Source organism: Globicephala melas, chromosome 2 (assembly GCF_963455315.2).
Source record: "Globicephala melas chromosome 2, mGloMel1.2, whole genome shotgun sequence".
In the NCBI taxonomy this organism is placed as follows: domain Eukaryota; kingdom Metazoa; phylum Chordata; class Mammalia; order Artiodactyla; family Delphinidae; genus Globicephala; species Globicephala melas.
In genome coordinates, this window is record NC_083315.2 from 150,221,222 (window position 1) to 150,241,598 (window position 20,377).

General features: G+C 44.3%; 1 pseudogene; it reads left to right on the forward strand.

Annotated features, from left to right (window-relative positions):
• The first annotated feature begins 340 nt into the window (after positions 1-340).
• On the forward strand, positions 341-1,392 carry LOC115839645 (protein AMN1 homolog; annotated as a pseudogene).
• Positions 1,393-20,377: the final 18,985 nt, after the last annotated feature.

Genomic DNA, 20,377 nt, shown 5'->3' on the forward strand with positions numbered 1-20,377 from the left:
AAATGCAATGTGGTATTCTGGATTGGATCCTGGAACAGAAGCGAGATATTAGCAGAAAAACTGGTGAAATCAGAATAAAGTAGGGAGTTTAGTTAATAGTAATGTACCAATGTTAGTTTCTTAGTTCTGACAAATGTACTGTTAGGAGAAACTGGGCAAGGGATATATAGAAACTCTCTGTATTATCTATGCAACTTTCCTGTAAATCAAAAATTAGTCAAAAATAACGTCTCGCGCGGGGCAGGTGTTGACAGACGGTCTCTGGCTGGATTTTGGCGGCCGGGACTGCGGAAGAGGCTCCTGAGGGCGACCGTGATGCCCAGCCCACAGTGAATGCCTTTGGTGCTTCATGAAGAATGTTTCTAGATATATCACAGACATTAAGCCTTTGCCACCCAACATAAAAGATAGACTGTTCAAAATAATGAGCGTGCAGGGGCAGATGACAGATTCAAATATCAGTGAGATTTTACATCCTGAGTCCAAACTCTAGATCTACAAAGCTGTGATATTTCAGATACTCCTCTCCTGCACCCATGTAACTGCAGAAAACTGAAGAAATTAAATTTAAATTCCTCAAAAGAAAACAGAATTTCCATAACTTCAAAAGGAATAAAAGCTGTGGCTTCACCTTGTTCTTACCTGCACGAAGCTTCTTTGAAAAGATGCTTCAATCTCACTGATGAAGGAGTCCTTGCTCTTGCACTCAATTGCCGGCTGCTAAAGTTAGGGACTTCCCCTCGTGGCGCAGCGGTTAAGAATCTGCCTGCCAATACAGGGGACACGGGTTCGAGCCCTGGTCCGGGGAGATCCCACATGGTGCAGAGCAACCAAGCCCGTGCGCAGCAACTACTGAGCCCACGTGCTGCAACTACTGAAGCCTGCATGTCTGAACCCATGCTCCGCAACAAGAGACGCCACTGCAATGAGAAGCCCGCGCACCGCAATGAAGAGTAGCCCCCGCTCTCAGCAACTAGAGAAAGCCTGCACAGAGCAACGAAGACCCAACGCAGCCAAAAATAAGTAAACGAAATTAAAAAAAAAAAAAGATCATTGACTTAGGTGGCTGCTTAGATATTACTGATGTGTACTTGCAGACATTAGGAGAAAGCTGCCCATTTTTGCAGAGTTGATTTTTCAGCTACTCAGGTATCTCACAGTGGTGTGGTTGTGCTTGTTAGTGGACCTTGTGCCAAGAAACTAGAGGAAACTCATATGGGGTATTGTGTGAATGTGACTGATAAGGCTGTAGAAGCTGTCCTTACTTGCTGTCCTCAGATATGTGTATTACTCTTCCATGGATGCCCCCTGATAACAGACCATTCAGGAGAAGTCTTGGAGCAATTAGTAGGTCCAAACAAACTAAAGCAAGTGATGTGGACTGTATATTGATGCTTATTGAAGCTTATCAAAGCTATGATCTTCATACTACTTTCCCAGGAAACAATGATGTAGAGATTGGCTTTCCAATAATATGATTTATGCTTTGAAGTTAACCAGACTCTTAAACATTTTCATAGTGCTATTATTTCTAAGTTTGTTTGAGGAGTGGTTGTTCTTGAAATGGCAATCCTAGCATGCCCTCTGATGTATCTGGGGAAGATAATGTGTTTGTTTCTTAAATAACAAAGTTTTAAATTCCCTGTTTTCCCTGGAAATGTCCTTCTCCTACCTAGATATTTGAACTGCTGTAAGAGAAATTTACCAATATGGATAAACATTAGGAGAATTCTAAGTAAATGTATTTCTAAAAGAAAAAAAAAGAAAAAAAAATTAGTCAAAAATAAAAAGTTTATTAAAAGAATCAAGAGCTAGACTGTATTGGTTTTCTTTACTTTGCATAATGGTATTATAAGTTTCTGAAAATGTAAAACAATTGTCATTGACTTAACAATAAAAAATTGGAAATGTGTGTTCATGGGAAAAAATCTCCAACTAAAACTCAGTGGCAATCAAAGAAAGAGTTAGAGGATGGCTGGTCCCAACGGCACACCTGCAAGGTAGCATACCAGTGATACCTACACTCCAAATTGCTTTGCCGTACGTCATGACTCCAAGATATTCTGACTGCTATTTGCTCCTGATTCCTACCTTCATTTATTCAGCATATCAGGAGTTTCTTCCATTCCTGAGAAGCTCTTGATTCTCAGGATTCAGGGTATCTTTGTTTGTTTGTGTAACACTATTACCTTAAAGATTTGATCATGGTATCACATTTTGCCTCAACTGTGTTTGCTTATATACCAGAGATTCTAAGCCTGGTGAGGCCATAGACTTGAACTGATCCATCATTGCATGTCCAGCACATGACTCTTAACTGGGCAAATAATGATTTATTGGATGGATGAATAAAGGAGATGCTTCAGCACTTGAAGCGAATTCTTGCCTGAAAAACACAAGTTTTCCAATGATATTTCATTATGTAAATATATCCCTTTGATGGAACTTGCTGAAACTTGCAAGGCCTTCAGGTCTTGTAAAGAAACATCATCAGACCTTTTTCCAACTCTGGCGAATTCATGGAAAGTCAAGAAGATCCTATTAACTCTTATGGAAACTATGGCTTTAACTAGAACAGTGTAGAATGAGTGTGCTCTGGTCTCAAGGGGCTGCTCCCTGGGATCTGCACTGAGGCCCAGGGCCTGAGCTGGCCACAGAGGTATGGTCAGATGCTGTGCTGTCAAAGGTTTATGTATGCATTTCTTTGTCTGTCCTGCAGTACCTGCTTCCCTAACTAAGCTGCTCTGCTCCCACTCCAATGTGCTAGGAAAGGAACTCACAACTTGTCTGTCTCCCTGGTAGGCCTGTGGCCCCTGCCAGTCCAATCAGAGACTTCACTGTGGTTTTTACAGCTTGAAGCTGGAGAAGTGGCCTTTGCCTTTTAGAGCATGGAATTGGGAGGAGGTGATGCAAGGGTAGGTGTCAGCTTCCTTCCCTGTCACATGGAGAAAATCTACAGAAGGATAGAGGGGCCTCAGTCAAGATACAGAAATGCAAAGAGAAAAAGAAACCTAATATCCACGGTTAAGGGTCTGGTTCCAATTGCGCTTTAGGCCACCTCATTCCCTTAACTTCCCAGTTATGAGAGCCAACAAATGCCCTTTCTCCTTAGGCTGATTTGGGTTTTTGTCAGTTGCCATGGAGAGTTCTATAATCCTGGAGAAAAATGTGCAATTTCCTTCCCACACTTAATGGGGACTAGTACCAGCTCAGCCAGGGAGACAGCTCTGTGGGCCTCTGCTTGGACAGAGTGCCGTGGCAGAGAAGGCCAGTTGCCCTCCTCAAACTCAGGCTCTCCCTTCCCTTGCAGACACTGTCACTGGGGGATTGGCACCTCACACCCAGACTATACTTCCCATCTCCTCCTACGTTTAAGTGGGAACGCATGGTAAGCTCTCACCAAGGGAATGTGAGTGGAAGTGACATGTGTCAATTCCAGGCTGGAAGGCAGTGAAGAAGCAGGGGTTCCTCACCATTCTCTCCTTTTTGTTGCTCATTAGCTGGATAAAGAGGGTTCTGAGACCTTCAAGGATAGCAGAGCCACAGTTGGAATGAGGCTTGGTCCTGCCTTAAGGCCAGGAAAACTCCCCTTTGACTGTTATGTGAGTGAGAAATAAACTTTTATGGTGTAAACCACTGAAACGTTGGGGATTTGTTTGATACAGCAGCTAGCACCACTCTAATACATTTCCAAGAGCTGGCACTGGGTTTAGTTGAAGATTTTGTAAGTACAAAGAGTCACAAGCAAAGCGTAAGAGAGAGAGGCCCAGAGCTGAAATAAGAGCTGAATTCTATGGTCAAGTCCAAGGGATGATTTCAAGGATGGAAACAGAAGACAAAGTCGGATGGTCAGCCACCAGGTTGGCCCTGAAAGAAGTAGTGAGTGGGGAATTGGAGCAGGGACAGATACGAGGTGAGAGCCAACCAAGCGGGATGCCTCTGGCTTGGTTTTTGTGGCTGCCAACAGCGTGGAACATGGGTGGGTCTTCCTGGTGTAGAGGGCCAGGGGCAGGGTGGACAGGAAGCACAGGTAGCCTGAGGGAATGGTGCCAGGTGTCAAACCAGAGGGATGAGTAGAATCCACAAACAGGAAGTCAGTCATCACATCAGAACCTTCAAGTCCTGGGAACATGTCGGGATGTAGAACAGGAAGCAGCTCAAGGTAAATGGTTTAGAACTAATGACAGAGCTATTTTGGAAGCCTCATTCTCTGTGGAGTCTTGGGATGGGCCTGGTAGGTAAAGGAAGGGGAGGTAGCAGGCCAGGTGGGGATGGGGCCAAAGGATGAGCACACACCCTGTCCAAAGGGGGCAGCTGTTGCTCAGCTCCTGCACATCATTGCAATGTGGACGTACAACCCAGTGTCTTCAGATCCTCCAATTTTTCAAGAAAAGCAGGAAATCCGGATTTTTTTTTTCTTTTTGGTGGGGCAGGGGGGAGTGAAATCTCCTGATTTTTAAATGCCGGCAACTAATTCAAAAATTTGAAAAACAGCCTGTAGGCCAAAGAAAACACATTCACAGTCTGAACTGGCTCACAGGCTGCCAGCTTTGGGCCTCCGGCTTAAAGGAAATGGGCAGAAACAAAAACATGTAAAAAACAAAACCAGAAAACATGAAAATCATTCATAGTTTCCCCTGATTTCCAAACACCACAAGATACTACTAGAAGAAGAGCTTTGAGACAGCCACTCACAAAACCACAATATGTTTGGTCTTCAGAAAAGCTATGGGCTTCTGGAAAGCTATGGGCTTCTGCCAGAGAAGTACCTTGTAGTTCCCCAAATCTGTTGCAGTTTTCTCAAAATTCGACCTATAGATTTGATGGAGTGAGCTAATTTTCTTTCATCTTTCTCTCAGGCACACCAGGTTTTCTTTTGTTGTTTGTTTGTTTGTTTTGGTATATCAGTTTTTAAGTTTGCTTTCTTTTCTGAAAGGCCATCTACTCTATCTGGACAGCTGTGTTTCCAGTAAGAGCAATTACCTGAGTGAAGGCAATTTAGAGAAACAGTACGGGAGCCAAATAAGTGTTTGGCTAACGAAATTTTATGATAGGAAATGCTTCCAGGCCAAAAACCTCAAAAAGTGATCAAAGGTTTTCAAAGACTGGATCCAACTAGTTCAGTTTATTAACCTTGGCCTGTGTCCAAGCCAGGGTTTTTAGAGGATGCTCAGAGGATGTGGCAAATACAGAATCTGATTTTTTTAAGATGTGGTCTCTTAGGGGGTATGTGTCTACATGACTGACTGCTGAACTCTTCATTTTTGATGCCCCAACTTAGTATCTAGCTTAAAGCTTTGCACATCCCAACTGTCATATTTGCCCAGGACTGAGATGTTTCCTGGGATGTAGAACTTTCAGTACTAAAACTGGGACAGATTTGGGCGAACTAGGACAGCTGGTCACCCTACACCCCAAGGTCCTTTTCTCAGGGTTCATGCTGTGAAGTCTTGACAACTTTTGACTGTCCCTTAAAAAAATAATAAAAAACAAAAAACCAACTACAACAGTGCTGCACTCTCCTGGTTTTCTTCCTATTTCTCTAATTGCTCTTACTCAACTTCTTTGCTGCCTTCACTTCCTCCCCTTCCCCCTCAACTATGAATTGCACCTCAAGGTCTAGCCCTTAGGCTTCTGTTCTATTTTCTGCCCATGAGTCTCAGTGGACTCATCTTTACGTGGAAGATTTCCACATATAGATCTTGAGCTCATAGTCCTACTTGAGATCCAACCCTCCAGCTCCAACAATTTCACGAACAGTTTCCATTGGGACGTCCTTGATCATCTTCCAGCCCCATCCAGCTTGCACTCACTCACCTAGTATCCTCTTCTATTAGAAGCAACAGCGTCCTTGTCCTTTGCTGGGTGATGGGTACATTGTTATTTTCATGTGCTGTATATGTCTGAAACTGTCCACAATAAATTGTTTTTAACAATTAAAAAAAAAAAAAGAAGCAGCAGCAGCAACAGGAGAGTGCAGCACTGATGTAGTTGGTTTTTTGTTTTTTATTGTTTTTTTAAGGGACAGTCAAAAGGTGTCAAAACTTCTTTTCAAGCCTTCAGTCTCAAATCCTAAAGATGCTAATCCCAAATTAGCATGCATGCACTGTATTATGTATCCACAGCAGATACTATACGGCCAGGCACGTTGGAGGGACTCAGTAAATGCTTGGTAAACCAAATCAGATCTTGGGAAAGGAGTCCAAGGAGGAGGACATGTCATAGCATCCTACCAGAGGCTCAAGATATCTAAGGAAGTACCCAAGATTTCCAGGGAGAAGCCAAGCAAAGATCTGGCAGATGTGGTCCCTGCAGACATAGTAAAGTCAAATCTTCGCTGAGGCAACTTCAACGACAGACATTTGACCACCTATTAATTGAGCTAATTCAAGTGTTATTAAATTTCTAGTTCACTTTGTATTATGTTGATATATTTTTCAGGGGCATTCAAAGATATTTCCAAGGTTCCAGACAATGATAAATGTTAACATGACACATATAGATTCTATTCCTTTGCTTTACTTGCTGGGTTCCTGATAAAGAAGTCTGCCTTTAATTACCAAATGCTCAGAACCAGAGGAAGCTAGTGGCCAGAATCTAGGTCTTTCTCCTTCGTCCTCTGCTCTTTCCCACATTCTTTTTTCTTCTTAAAAAAAAAAAAAGTATTTATAAGGTAATAATTTATTTTTTGTTATAATTTCATGTTTTCTGATAATCTTTTTTTTTTTGGTGGTACGTGGGCCTCTCACTGCTGTGGCCTCTCCCGTTGTGGAGCACAGGCTCCAGACGCGCAGGCTCAGCAGCCATGGCTCATGGGCCCAGCCGCTCCGTAGCATGTGGGATCTTCCCGGACCGGGGCACGAACCCGTGTCCCCTGCATCGGCAGGCGGACTCTCAACCACTGCGCCACCAGGGAAGCCCTGATAATCTTTTTTATTGAAATATAGTTGATTTACAATAATGTGTTAATTTCTGCTGTACAGTAAAGTGATTCTGTTATACATACATATGCATATATATATATATATTCTTTTTTTAATATTCTTTTCCATTCTGGTTTATCACAGGGTATTGAATATAGTTCCCTGTGTTATATAGTAGGACCTTGTTGTTTATCCATTCTGTATACAATAGTTTGCATCTACTAACCCCAAGCTCCCAATTTATCCCTCCCCCACCTCTTCTCCCCTTGGCAACCGCAAGTCTGTTCTTTATGTCTGTGAGTCTGTTTCTGTTTTGTAGATAAGCTCATTTGTGTTATATTTTTAGGTTTCACATATAAGTGATATCATATGGTATTTGTCTTTCTCCTCCTGACTTACTTCACTGAGTATGATAATCTCTAGGTTCATCCATGTTGCTGCAAATGGCATTATTTCATTCTTTTTTATGGCTGAGTAGTATGCTGTTCTATATATGTACAACATCTTCTTTATCCATTCAAGACAATCATTTATTTAAAACATACTTTTGAAATAGAGCTATACCATATTTTGAAGGGGGCCAACAGCTTGGAAACATTGCTCTTATCTTTAGGAAAATCCTTCTCCCAGTGGGTCTGTGTTTGCCCCAAGTCCGGGGATTCCCCAGAGTCCTTTTTCTTTGCATCTATAACTCAGATAACAACCCTCAGACTCAAATTTCCCAAGGTTGGCACTATTGACATTTGGGGCTGGATAATTCTCTGATGGGGGAGGGTGCTATTCTATACATTCTGAGATTCTCAGCAACATCCCAGGCCTCTACCCTCCACATGTCAGCAACACACACACACACACACACACGCACCTTCCAGTTGTGACAACCAAAATTGTCACCAGACATTGCCAATATCTCCTGGGGGCAAGCTGCCCATGGTTGAGGATCCCTTTCCTTGATTCTTTTACTCAGAAATGAAAGCAGGGCCTGTTAGCCTGCAGCCCTGCAACTCTCTTTCCCTTCCGGCCAGGTCCCAGCCAGCTGTGTTCCCAGAGCTGGGAGGAGTGGATTTTCTGCAGGCAAGGTTCAAGGCTAGACTTGACAGGCCTATCAATCTAGGAGGCTCTAATTGGACTCATTATCTGAGCAAATTCTCCTTTGTAAGATCACCACACTCCAAGTGCCTCTAGAATAATTTGCCTTTCCTTAGGGGGATGGGATGGAGTGGGGTGCTGGAGAAGGGCTGGGCTCTGAGATGCCATCAGAATGGGTGGCCTGAGTCAGTGGAGCTGCTCTGGGCCTCGGGGATTTCCAGGGGGAACTGTGTGGACAGAATTCCCCTTGGATGATGGTCTAGACAGGGCTCACGCTTCCCTCTGCTCACCAGGAGCTTCTGCTTCCCCTTTAGGAAGAGGAAACACACTGGCTGTTTATTTTGGGACTAAGGATCTGTTGTGAATAAGTCCCAGGATGGGCAGCAGGACAAGTCTCCCCTCACGTGGGGCATCTCAGGAAATAGCCTTGTCACAGTGCTCCAGGGGGACCATTGATCAACTAGGAAAATAAAGGAAGGACAATGCCTGAAATTAAATCCAGTAAATAAGAAAAAGTAATTTAAAAACCGATTAGAATTCTTGCTAATTTTCCCCATCCTAAAACCAATCTATTTTTATTAAAAAAAAAAAAAAAATCCCACAGCCATTGACAGCCATTATTGAAGTAACTTCCATGAGCAAATTTTTTTTTTAATAAATTTATGTATTTATTTTTGGCTGCTTTGAGTCTTTGTTGCTGCGCGGGCTTTCTCTAGTTGCAGCGAGCGGGGGCTACTCTGGGTTGTGGTGCGTGGGCTTCTCATCGCAGTGGCTTCTCTTGTTGTGGAGCACGGGCTCTAGGCGCGCGGGCTTCAGTAGTTGTGGCTCGCGGGCTCTAGAGCGCAGGCTCAGTAGTTGTGGTGCACGGGCTTAGTTGCTCCGTGGCATGTGGGATCTTCCTGGACCAGGGCTCGAACCTGTGTCCTCTGCATTGGCAGGCGGATTCTTAACGTCACCAGGGAAGCCCCTTCCATGAGCAAATTAACATAAAGGGCTGGGCTCATATTATACATACTATTACCTAATTTTTTCCCACTGAAAAATATGTCTTCTAAACATTATTTCATGTTAATAATTATGTATGTTCTTTTTCATTTTTTAAAGACTAAAAAATTCATTTCTATGGTACAAATATGCCATAACTATTTTAAGTAAAATCTATACCTAAACATTTTAGTTGTTCACGTTTTTGCCATTATAAAGTATGCCTGAAACAAAAGTATTTGTCCATTCTTATGCTTTTCCCAACTGCCTTGTGTAAAACTTTTTTTTTTTTTTAAATTTTTTGGCCGTGCCACGTGGCATGTGGGATCTTAATTCCCCGACTAGGGATCGAATAAGCACCGAGCCTTACCCGCTGGACCGCCAGGGAAGTCCCTGCCTTTTGTAAAACTTTTAATTCATTTTCTTTCTTCTTTTTTCCACCTTCCTTCTCTCTTTCCTGCACCCTCCTCCACCCACATGAACGTTGACAGCATGGCGTATATATTCTACACCTTCCTCTATCCCCAAGCAATGATGTACAGTCTACATACACAGAGAAGGATGATTCATTTGGCCACTTGTTTATGAGTAATGGAATGCTGCTCTGTATTCTTAGTGACTTGGTTTCTCTCTCTCTTTTTTTTTTTTTTTGCGGTACGCGGGCCTCTCACTGCTGTGGCCTCTCCCGTTGCGGAGCATAGGCTCCGGACGCGCAGGCCCAGCGGCCATGGCCCACGGGCCCAGCCGCTCTGCGGCACGTGGGATCTTCCCGGACTGGAGCACGAACCCGTGTCCCCTGCATCGGCAGGCGGACTCCCAACCACTGCGCCACCAGGGAAGCCCAGTGACTTGGTTTCTCTCTTGATGAGAAACCCTCTATCTCTACCCACAGGTTGTTTCCCAGATGCGAGCACCCAGGGTTTCAGGAGATCTGAAAAATGTCTCTTTCCGTGTCTTCCACTGCTACTTGGAGGCCTTGGATAGAAGCCATTATCTCCTCAGACTTTTAGTTTCCCTGCCTATGAGATGGGAGCTGCTACTGCCCCATTTACTTCACAGGATTACTCTGAGCAAAACTTTTGAGTGTATAAAATAAGCCTTTACTTGTTAGCCGTTGGTGGTCAAGACACACTGGGTGCTTCATTTGCTAATTTTGAAACATCCCTTATCCTTTGCTGCCTCTGTGCCTTTGCTTATGCCATTCACCTTGCCTGGAATATCCTACCACCTGCTCCCCTTATCCCAGTCTGACCCACCCCTTAAGGCCCAGTTCAAACCCCATTTCTTGCATTGCCTCTGATGGGAGGCAAGTCATCTCATCCTCCTCAGGACCCTTTATTTTCCTCATTACTCACTCATTTCCTTGGAGTATTCTGCTTTAAGGGTTTTTTTTTTAACATCTTTATTGGAGTATAATTGCTTTACAATGGTGTGTTAGTTTCTGCTTTATAACAAAGTGAATCAGCTATACATATGCATATATCCCCATATGCCCTCTTTCTAGCGTTTCCCTCTCACCTTCCCTATACCACCCCTCTAGGTGGTCACAAAGTGCTTTAAGTTTTTAAAATCTGACTTTAAAAGCTCCTGAGGACAGGAATTGTATCTTATATGTCTGCTATTATCATAGGGTCCAGCAATCATACCCATTATGCACTCAAATATTTGTCAAACAAAAGAATGAATGCATCGAATGAGTGAGTGAATGAATGTTCTCTGTCACTCCTGCACAAACAGTCCCCTTGGCCATGGTTTCAGGAACAGACTAGAATCGTGAAAGATATTTTAGAGATTCTTTATAATATTTTGCCCTTGTTGGAAAACGCTGCATGGTGGAAAATACAAAAAAGCACAAAGATAAAAATCACTCATAGTTTAGCCACCCAGAGAAAATTCATCTTTAATATTTTAATGTATATCTTTTTAGTCTTTCTATGCATATACATACTTATAAAATATGACATATATGCATTTATGTATATATACTCCCACACACACATACATATATAACTTAAAAAAAAATTAGCATTTGTGTTCTGTGGGGGAGGAGGAGATGGGAGGAGCGACTCTTGGACGCCCTGGGCACTACTCAAAGGTTCTGGTTATGGGAGGTCCAGAAGTATTTCCAGTAAAGACAAGTTGAGGCAAGTTCCTGGGGCCCTTTGTGCTCACTGAGTCGTTGATGGGTGGGGAGGGACCCTGAGCAAAGAACTGTGAGTGCCTGGGGTCCTGCGACGCTGGGTCCAACGTAGGACAGAGGAACAGATCCCACAGTCGCCCCCTCTTACTCCTCTCTCTCATTCTTACCCCTCTAGGGGGAAGTCCAGGTCCCCCAGGACTTCTGGGTCTCACTCATCCGGAGAAAACCTTAGCCCTGGGGTGACAATTTCCCTGCTGTCTGCCCCAGCCCTTCCTACCGGAAGCACAAAAAGTACAGGAATTATCCAAGAAATGAGTGGGTGAATGTGTTCTCCCTGGGAATTGGGACACTCCCAGGGGAGGGAGGGATGTACACCCACTCCCCAGGAGGGAGCCTCAGACAGACTGGCTGGTGGGTTGGATGTGTCATTGGTGAGGCAGTAGATAGAACTCTCATTCACTGTGCCTTGACTCTGTGCCAGACACTGCTGGCCCTTCACACACTTTCTCATTTACCCTTCAAAACAAACCCTCAGGATTGTACCATCATGCCCATAGGACGGAAGAGGAAACTGAGGCTGATGCTGCAGGCTCTAAAGTAAAACTGTGTGAGCAAAGCTGACTCTACCTGGTGTCACGTATGAGCGCACTGCTATTCACCCCCTGGAACTCCCTGACCACCTCTCCCCTGCCACGGCCTCCCTCATTCAGTAAGAGCGACCTTTCTTCTCCCAGGAGTGTCCCTGACGCCCTCAACTCCACCTCCAGGCTTTCAGCAAGGCCTGTGGACTCTGGCTCCAAAGCATCTCCCGTGTCTTCCACATCCTTCTGTCTTCACTGCTCCCAAAACACCCCCATTCTCTCCTAAACGATTGCAGTAACCCTGCTGCCTGAAGGTTTATTCTCCACACCACGGCCCAAAACTATCTTTTAACCAGATCGTATCATCCTGCTTAAAAGCCTCTAATAGACTCCCAACAAGCCTTCAACAAAGTCCAAACTCCTTGCCTTGGCTTATAAAGCCCGACAGGATGTAGCCTGCTTGCTCCTGCCACGCTGCCCATCTCCCCGTTCCTCCAGCAGCCTAGCCGGCTCCCTTTTCAGGGACACTACGGTTGTTTCTGTTCACATCTGGACCTCTGGACTCTTTCTCCCCTCAGCTGCCCATGTGACTGGTTCCTTCCTGTCACGCAAGACTCAGCTTAAAGGTCACTTCCTCTGGAGAGGTTCTCCCCAACCACCTGTTCTAAGTAGCCATTTAATCATTTGCTGTCACATCATTCTGTGTTAATGATGTGCATAGTACTTACCGCTCTGGGGTCCTTTAAAAATTTCATTCATTCATTCATTCCCTGTGTCCTCCCAATTAGAATCTATCCCCAGTGCCAACAGTGCCTGACATATAGTGGTTGCTCAATTAGTCTTTGTTCAATAAATTTGTGAACGAATGAATGACATTTTCCTCTAATTCATTAATGAAATGAACATTTATCATTTGTTAGGGGTCAGATGTTTAGCTAAGGGCGATGTGAAAAGTAAAGATGAACAAAGGACTTCCCCGGTGGCGTGGCGCAGTGCTTAAGAATCCACCTGCCAATGCAGGGGACATGGGTTCGAGCCCTGGTCTGGGAAGATCCCACATGCCGCGGAGCAACGAAGCCCGTGCGCCACAACTACTGATCCTGCACTCTAGAGCCCGCGAGCCACAACTACTGAGCCCATGCGCCGCAACTACTGAAGCCTGCGCACCTGGAGCCCGTGCTTTGCAACAAGGCAAGCCTCCGCAATGAGAAGTCCGCGCACTGCCACAAAGAGTAGTGCCCCGCACATAGCAACAAAGACCCAACACAGCCAAAAAAAAAAAAAAAAAAATTACAATAAAAGTAAAGATGAACAAGACACATCAACCCTCAAGAAGTGTTTGATTTATGATGCTTGTCTGAGATGTACCTTCAAATAATCTAGGGTGGGGAAAAGAGGGAGAACAAATGAAACAAAGCTGGCCTAATGTTGATGACTGCTGAGGCAGCATGATGGGAAAAGGGTGGTTATTATATTATCCTCTTGACTTTTGTTTATCTTTGAAGATGTCCAAAATAAGAAGGGTTTGGTTTGGTTTGGTTTTTTCAAGAAACTATGATCAAGATGGGAGAAGTGTACACAAATAACTACTTTGCTCCAGACTGCTGAGAATTGGATACATGAGGGAGTTTGTCAGTGGATGAACACTTATTACATTGACCAAGCATCTGGTGTGTGCCAGGCCCCGTGCTAAGTGCCAGGGATATAATGATAAATGAGACACGTGGGGCCTGCTTTCATGCAGCACACAGTCTAGCCTACAGACATGGGGACAGGAGCTGCATAAAAGGACAAACACAGTATGCGGGGAGAGTGTGTAACGGGGAACACTCACTTGGGGTTCAGGAAATTGAGGGCAGGGACAGCCTCTCAGGCAGAGGGAACAGTTTACACGATGGCTCAGCAGTGTGAGAGAGCGTGGCTCATCCCAGGAACCAGGGAAAGCCAGCATTCTAGAGCAGACAGAACACAGAGGCAAGTGGAAAGAAAGAAGGCTGGACCAGTGAGCAGGGACAGACCCACAGGGATATGAGGGTCCTATTGAACATTTGGGACTTTCTCCTCTACCACTGAAGGAGCATGTGGGAAGGTTTCTTGAAGTAGGCGACCTATGAACTAGGCTTTGAAGCCTGCGAACAATTGCGACAGGCAAAGGTAGACCCAAAAGGCATTCCTGGTGAAGGTAACAGAGTGAACTCTGATCCAGAGGGAAAGAGTTCAAGGTCCTGAGGAAATAGTGGGTAGCCTGGCATGGGAGGGGCACGGTGCATGCAGGGGTGTAGAGGGCAATAAGCCTAGGCAGGAAGGTCAGAGACAAGTGCCAGACATGGTAGGCAAAGGAGTTTGGACTTTATTCCTTAGACAATGGGGAGCTGCGGAAGAGTTTTTTGATTATCAGATGGATATGATCAGAGTTGCCCTTGGGAAGGATGGATTTGACAGGGAAAGCAGGCGAGTGATTATGGATGTGATAGGCAATGTGGGTCCAGCTTTAACACTCAACAATTTATTGAGCACGTACTACGTGCCAGTCATCAAACTGAAAGCTGGAGATGCAAAAAGGACAAAAGGATTGCCTCTGTCCTGCCCCACCGAGTTCATAGATGGGTAAAGGGACAATGATAATACATAGTGACACAGTGACCTGACCAGTCTGTAAAGGAACCCTTAAGAAAGGGGGGCACTGAACTCTGCCTGAAGTGGAGGCAGTGGTCAGGAAAGGCTCTCAGAACCACATGAAGCCTCTCTGAGTCTTTCTAGAGGGATGAGTTACTGGAAAAGTGTGGAAAGCAGCGTTTCAGGCAGGAGGGGCAGCACAGCGTGAGCTTTAAGAGCAGAATGCCTGCAGACTTGGGCTGAGGACGGGGAGGCTGGTGCTGGGTCTAGAGAGAAGACCAGGGAGACGAGAGGGAGACAGGGTGAGGGCTTTGCATATCAAACTAGTTTGTTTCTTATCATTACGATAATGGAAATTGATTATCCCATATTCTTCCCTTTGTTCCCACAGCCCTGGGGGTGGGCGGTAACTCCTCCCTAGAGTTGCTGCTTCAGTGATACCTTGACCTTCTCTCTGTCTTTTCAGTTGACAACTTTAGACTTAGTGAACAATTGATCTGAAATTAATCTTAAATCTTAAATGGGCTCTGTTAGATCAGTTCCCTGGCTGGACCCTGACTGATAGAGAGGGCTTGAGGGATTTTTAAGAAGAGATTTACATTTTAGAAAGATCTCTCTAGGGGCAATTACGGAGAATGAAGACTGAAGGCAGGGGGCCCTATCAGGCAACTGCTGCAGTACTGCAGGGGAGGTAGGCTGCTGAATGCAGACGGACTGGATGAGATCACGCAAGGAGCATGTGGAGGAGGATGAGAGAAGAACGCTGAGGGGGGAACCCCTGGAATCCCAGCACTTAAGAGATGAACTGAGGAAGAGGAACCCACAGAAAATCCTGAAGAGAAGGCTGGGAACCACAAAGATAGTGGAGGGAGGACCAGGCGGGGCATTCATAAGGAGGACGGAGCCTCGTTACCCTAAGGAAGTAGGCTTGGCAAGGGGGGTGTGTTATAGGCACACAGATACATATGCATTTTTAAAGTAATTGCTTCCCATACATTTGGAATATTAAGCAGAAAGTTTTTCACATCAACCCTGAGGCCACCGGTAACCTGGGTAACCTGGCCCAACCCTTCACCATTGTCCATGTGCACAGAGCTTTCAACATTGTACCTGTTTCTCAATGTACCTGCCTTTGTCGTTTTAACTGTTATTTGTTTTTTGCTGCTTTTATGTTTGTCATTTTTTATTTCAATTTCACTTATTGCTAATCAGCCTACAAAATATACATATAAATATGATTATTTACTCTGATTCTTATTTCCACTTATTAAATGGACTTTGAGAGAATAAATATATCTTCACCCACCCACAGAGACAAACATCTGCCAATAGTTAATTAAAACTTGCTATCGTCCATAAACATCAATTGCATTTCTATATACTAACAACAAACATATGGAAACTGAAATTAAAGACATAAGACCATTTACAATCACTCTAAAGAAATGAAATGATTAGGTATAAGCTTAACAAAACATATACAGAATCTGTATGCTGAAAAATACAAAATGCTGATGAAAGAAATCAAAGAAGACCTAAATAAATGTAGAGACTGTTGTGTTTTGGATTGTAAGACTCAATAAAGATGTCAATTCTCCCCAAACTCATCTATGGGTTTACTGTAATTCCTATCAAAATCCCAGCAATGCTTTTTTGTAGACAGAAGCAAACTTATTCTAAAATTTATGTAAAGGCAAGAGTTCTAGAATGGCTAAAACAACCTTTTTTAAGGAAATGTGTTAAGTGGGAGGAATCACCCCTACCTGATACTAAGGCTTAATATATAGATGTAGTAATCAAGACAGTGTGGTATTGATGAAGGGATAGAGGCATAAATCAATAGGATAGAAGAGAGATTCCCCAAAATAGAGCCACCCTTTTATTATGCAAAAGTTTCCTTTATTCTTGTGTCAAAATATAGCATTTTTGTCCTTGTCACTTTTTTAAGTCTACCTTACCCCCTTTTAGATGTTATAAATATGCTGTTCTATTTTCTTCTAGATTTTGTTGAAATTTTTATTTTCATATTTAATTCTAACCCACCCAGAATTTTTTTGTAGGGTCTGGTGTGAGATACAAATCCAAGTTAATTCAAATAGTTTTCCCTATTCCTATTTTCATAGTGTTTCAAATCACTTTCTAGAATTTTTCCTATTCAGTTGCGTCAGGAGAAGCCACCTGGCAGGAAGGAGCCAGGTGGAGCTGACAGTCTTATAGTCAATAACCGGTGATAAGGCCGAATGTGTGGCAATATCAAATAATCAAGAACCAGCGTCATCCCAGCTAGCAGGTAGGGGTCAGCTGTCTTCAGCCAGGAAACAAGGAAGGAGTGGAGGGGTGTCGCAGATGCCTGGGAGGGGAAGTGGGAGGGAGCGCACATTTATGGATGGGGCAGGCTCTGTGCTAGGCTCTTTGTATGTTATCTCAATTAACCCTTCCAGAGCCCTACCCCTTTCAAAGATAAGGAAGCTGAGGCTCAGAGAGGTTGAATAATGTGCCCAGGGTCACATAATAACTGGGTGATCTAAGATTTGAACCCAGAAGGCCAAAGCCTGTGCTGTTTCAAATGAGCCCTTGATCTCCAACTAAATCTATTCCTCTGGTGACCCGAAGGGCCACGTTCTTTCCTATTGGGGCCACTGATACAAACCTTCCCGTTGCAGCTTGAGCTGAATGATGGCTCAGCCCCCGATCAGTGGCCTGAGGTCGGTGTTCTACATGAGTGGTTCACTGCTGGTGCTTGCTTCCAAACCAGACTTCCTGTTTCATCATTCACACCTATTGTCTCACTCCTGGGTTTCTTGCCAAATGCCTTCCTTGCCACTCCCAGTTTGAGGGTGAGGTGACTGGGGAACAGGCTGTCGTGAGGAGCCTGTCAGACCTACTTACCTTCCAGAGACCTGCTGAGCAACCAGTGACTCTGGGGGCAGGCCTTCCACCCAACTTTTTAGACCCTGAAAGACGCCCTTTGAGCTTGATTACCAATCAAATCATGATAATAGCTAAAGGGCACTGGGTGGCTTTCTATGCGCTGAGATGTGAGCTGTGTGCCTTACATGCATTGTTTCATATAATCCTTAAAACAACCCCATGAGGTAAATATGATTATAATATCCTTTTGCACACAAGGGAGCAGGCTCAGAGAAAGGTGTGTACACCCAGTAAGCATCAGGAATGTCTGAATAAAAGGCACAGAGAGGTGCCTGACCCGTCACCCTCACTTCCTCTTCTGTCCCTGCCCCCAAGGCCTCTGGCTTAGATTCCCTCATCCGTGAGAAATCTCTCTTCCTTTTTTTCTAAGGCCAAGGAATGCTGACCAGCCGTGCACAATGGCGGCAACGGAAATGTGTGCCTTGGGTGTACCCAGAGTCCCATTCAGGAGCTTTTACTCCATAAATCTTTTTACACAGAGAGAAATAAAAAGCTCTGTGCCCTGCTACAGGTATTTTATGTACCGGTGGAGCCAATAAAGAAGGGGTATGTGTGCATGCAGGTCTAGGTCTGTGCATGCACACACACACGTATATGAGGGTGGGGTAGCATTTAGGCAAACCAACCTCATAGAACTGTCCCATGTTTCTTTGGTCATATGTGGCTTCAGTGACTGCATTTTCTAAACCAAAAGTCAGAACGTATGGACCGGCTGGTATAATTGTCTCTGAGGGGAAAACACAGCAACAATGAAACTGGTACCATCCGCATGATATATATAGGCTGTTGGCTAACAGTTCAGCAGAGATGCTCTGGTGTGTCTAGGGGATGTCCTAGAGGCCTCTGGGAGAGACAAGGTTTGAATAAGGGTTGAGACCTGGATATATGTAAGTAGAGGCTCTCTAGCAGCTCACAGTGCCCTAAGGGTCAGCATTATTATATGTGATTTTAAAGACGCTGTTATGGAGCATCTGATATTCCCAGAACATTCAAGAGAAACATTATAGTCTAAAGCTGGAGGGGAGATCTAAAACAATATCTTGTTTTAGGGGTATTATGGGATGCATTCCATTAATAATTGCATCTAGGAGAATTGAGCCAGCCCTGCCCACAATGAGGTAGAAAAGATTACCTCTACTTAAAATAGCCAGTGAGTGGAGATAAAAGTGATTTTTGTTTTTGCATGACATGAATTCAACAAACGTATTACTTCCGACTATCACTACCTATTGGCTTCCAGATACTGGGTGTCAGGCAGGTATTTTATACCAAAGAAACATGGGACAGTTCTATGAGGTTGGTTTGCCTAAATGCTACCCCACCCTCATATACACGTGTGTGTGCATGCACAGATACTGGGACTAGGATTGCAATGATAATGGGACGGCAGATGTGCAGGGAATTGTTATGATATGGTATGAGGAGGGTTATGATACTGGCAAGTACAATATGCTGTGGAGTCTGGAGGGTGATTAATTAGTTCATGAGTGGGGGCTGATATTAGTTTTCTATCGTCACATAACAAATTATCACCAACTTAGTGGCTTAAAACAACAAATATTTATTACCTCACAGTTTCTGTGCACCTGTAGTCCTGGCATGGCTTAGCTGGGTTCTCTGCTCAGGCTCTCATCAGGCTGTAATCAAGGTGTCTTTTGGGCTGCATTCCTTCCTGGAGTGCATCCTCTTCCAAGCACACTTGCTTGTTGGTAGAATTTAGTTCCTGTGCCTGTGTGATTGAAGTCCTTGTTTTCTTTGTAGCTGTCATTGAGGACCATTCTCAGCAACAAGAGGCTGCCCTTAAGTCCTTGTCAAATGGCTCCTTCCACAGGTTTTCTCACAATGTGGCAGCTTACTTCTTCAAGGTCAGCAGGAGAATCTCTCTGATTTCAGGGAGGGTCCCAATCCCTCTTTTGAAGGACTCACCTGATTAGGTCACCTACCCAGGATATTCTCTATTTTGATTAACTCAGAATCAACTGATTAGGGACCTTAATGACATCTGCAAAATCCCTTTGGTTGTAATCAAGGAGGTGATATTACATCATCTTTATAGATCCTACCCACACTCAAGGGTATACAAAGGTGTACAAGGCATGTACACCACAGGGTGGGAATCTTGGGGGTTATCTCAGAATTCTGCCTACCAAAGGTGGGGGAGGGGGAAGGAAGAGGGAAGTGCCAGGATAGGTAACCTTAGAGCTGAGGGTTGAAGAATGAATCTGAGTGCTCTAGGCTGCCAAGGCAGGGAGGGAAGCAGGAAGGGTGGAAAGGGCATTATGGAAAGACAGAAGACCACAGCCTTGAAGAAACCTGTTCAGTGGCAATGGAATTGTTCAGTGGGGCCATAGATTGGGGGGTGTGTGTTGGGGATTGAGAAAAGGCAGACAGAATATTAAGTCATGAAGACCCTGTTCTTTCAATGAGTTCTTGGCCTCAATTCCTGGTGACTGTACAGGGTAGGCAAGAGACAAAACCGTCAAACGACGAAAATTTCACTTTGAAGCTCCCTCCACTTGCATTTCTCCATCTCCACCATCCCATCTCCTTTAGAAAAGTCCTTTCCCCAGAGGTCTCTCTCCAGGGATTCCTGATCTCTCCCATCAGTGCACCACAGTTCTGTTCGTCTAAAAAGATGGATATGCACACTCTTCCAGACCCTTATGTCCAGGCTTCCAAGGGGGAACAGATTCTTGCTTACTGAGTCAGCTTCTGTATCCTCCTTTTCTGTGGGTGGAGAGGCCAAACAGTGGGCAGACTGGGGAGGTCTAGAAGAAGTCAGAGATGCTAGTCAATCTACACCAAAATAAAGAGTTAAGAGAGAAGAAGCTGGGAGAGGGTGAGAAATATCCATGAGGGCTTTGTGTCTGGAAGTTTTAGGGGGCTCAGAGCAGCCATAACATTTAAGAAGGAGAAGAAAGTTTCAGAAGGGTGGCTATGTTTACTCATCAGATCCTTCTTCTTCTTTTTTTTTTTTGTCTTCTCAGTATTTAAATAAAATGGGAATTAATTTTAAAAATAGTTTTTAATTAGTTTAGATTATTTCTCCTGTGTATGTATGTGTGGTTTTGTTTTGTTTTGGAAGATGATACTGTGCAGAGCCTGGGCCACAT